The sequence below is a fragment of the Rhea americana genome, unplaced genomic scaffold (genome assembly GCF_003343005.1).
Source record: "Rhea americana isolate MKP2758 unplaced genomic scaffold, rheAme1 scaffold_12, whole genome shotgun sequence".
Lineage (NCBI taxonomy): Eukaryota > Metazoa > Chordata > Aves > Rheiformes > Rheidae > Rhea > Rhea americana.
Window position 1 is genome coordinate 8,074,443 of NW_028185261.1, and position 2,612 is coordinate 8,077,054.

The following is a 2,612-nucleotide window of genomic DNA, read 5'->3' on the forward strand; positions in this document are numbered from 1 at the left end:
CGGCGAGCGGGGCGGGACGGAGCCAGGGCAAACGGCGGGGCGGCGCCGCGCGCGCCCCGTGCCCAGCCGGGGCCTTTGGAGCACCCGCCGGCTGAACGTGCCTAGAAGGCAGGGGCAGCGCAGAGCGGGTGCAGTTTCAGTGGGAGTTCACCGCCTCCCCATCAAACCGTGCTGCCCGGGGTTGTTTGCTCACCCCCCTCTGCTGTTTTCCTCTTCAGTGTGTTGGCTGTTTTTCTGTTGCTGGTGCTGGAGTGCACCATAAGCACGGGTTATGGAGAACACTGGGTATTGTGCCCGATGCAGGTTAGAGCCCCAGAAGGCCTGGCCTTTGCCTATTACCCCTGACAGTTACTGAGCTTGTGAAATATGCACAGGAAAAGATACCAATCCACAGCACCAGCAAGATAGCAGGGTGCAGAGATTCCTTTGCTTGGAGCTTGCAACCAATACCTAGACATTACTTACAAAAGCTGCAGGGTCTCTTCCAGTTCACCTCTGTTCGTCAACTGAATACGCTAAAATATGGATCTTGAGTACCTTGGGAGGGAAAATAAATAAAAGCAATATAATAAATATCTTTAGCAACAAAGAATGGTCAATGATTATACAATGGTTATAACTATGGGCACATAAAAATGAGCACTGAGCAGAAAAATATTGTTTGTTTGTATGGCAGTCTATAGGTTCGAACAGGCCAGGAGCTGTATACRATATTTTAAAGTGATAGGAGGGTCTTTCGCCTACACTTTTGAACTTAGGAGTTCAAAATGTAACTATGTGGCAATTTAAAAGCATTTGGGAAAGGCATTCTATCTTAATACTTATTTTCTTTCTCATATTCTAAACTATAGTCATGTTATATACACATTTATCTACAGCGAGGGAAGTAAATTGGCCTTTTGGTGATTTTTATGATAGTTGTTTTTCTCCATGAAAGTTCTCATCACTGTTGCCTTCTAAATTTGAAATGTCCTTTCCTTTCATTTCATTTTTTTCTTTCTTTTTTTTTCTTTTTTCTCCCCAAGCTGTGAAYACTTTAAGTGGTAAGGATCAGGCATTTTCTTTTCTTAAAAGCTTACTCAACATGACAGACACTGAACATCAGAGAGGTTCCTGAAATCATGTTTTTGAATTTCTATCTTCACAGCCTGTGATTCTTTTTTAAAATCACACAGTTATAATTGTTTGTAACCCATTATGCTGAATGTTATTACAAACTATATTAATTTATTAATTAATCCCTTTCCACCTTTTCTGGTACCCAACATTTTATTTACCTACAACTTCATTAGAATTCAATAGATTTAAATGAGAAATTTCCCTAAACCTTCATGAACAAAAGTCAGAAAACACTTAAAAACTAAGTAATTCAGAATTTGCTTGGTTCTCACTTGCAGTGCTAAAAAATACAAACTACTGTATTTGTCTGTAACAAAAAATGAACACAGCAAGAAAAATTAATGGACTTGAATGGACTGCTCTAATTATTTGTCCCTGTCCAAAAAAATCTGCAAGTGGAAATCATGTGAAAACTATGGATTTATACTCTATTCTAGAGAAAACTTGGTCTATCCCTTTTATGTCACTTGATAAAAACTTTTTGAAGGTAAGAGATATATTTGCTTTGGGTTTATGACTGATCAGTCACCGATCTATCCAAGCATCCCATTTTAAGGTCATGCCCATTGCCTGAATTTCAAAAGATAAGTGCTAGCTAAAACATTCTGCACTGCTGTGAGGAAGGGCATTTAGAGAACTTTAATCTGATACACATTGTTTTACGTAATTTGTGGCTTCTTTTTGCAGGACATTCCCTTCCTTATTCATGCTAACACTTGTCACTGTCCATTTTGATCTGCTTCATCTAAAAAACAACACAAACAACAACCCACATCCCCAAATAATAGCAGCAGCAAACCCCCACCGTCAGCACTACCAAGCAAACATAGAAGCAAGCAAAAATAAAATAAAATAAAATAAAATATAAAAAAATCCAAACCCTACTTCCAAACTAAAACAAAGTAAAAACCAATAGAAAACCTTATTTATCTAGATGGATCATATAAATAAAATACAACTATTTAGGTCATGGAATTGTGATTGTAGCACGAAAAATAATAGAAATGATAGCAGTAAGTCTGCTCTCCATCAGTTTTAGGAAATTGTAACTATCTACCTTGTGACTGTCATAAATGTTATTCCCAGCCTCTCTCTCTAGCTCTGTAAAGTCATTAAAACTAATGTTTGGATTTTCCCCTTGTGATTGTTGTCATAATTGTTACTTGTCTCACTGACTATATCTTTTTATCCCATACCAGGGCATCAGTTTGTATTTATAACAATCAATAATTTAAGTAATGTTGCTGCAAGACAAAATGCAGCTCAGCTCATCAATCTCAGAATTAATTTTGAGAGCTGGAATCTGTGCATAGTTGATAAAGAATCTTCAGGAGATGGGAACATGTCTTCCTGCTACTTAAAAAAAACCACTTCTCACGCCATAACTGCACTCTTATCTGGTACGGACTTTCCTAAACTATTCTCAAGTTTTCAGGATCATTGTAATTGTGCACTTTTTTTTTTCTCCTGTGATGGTCAAGTCAGGTTTTAGC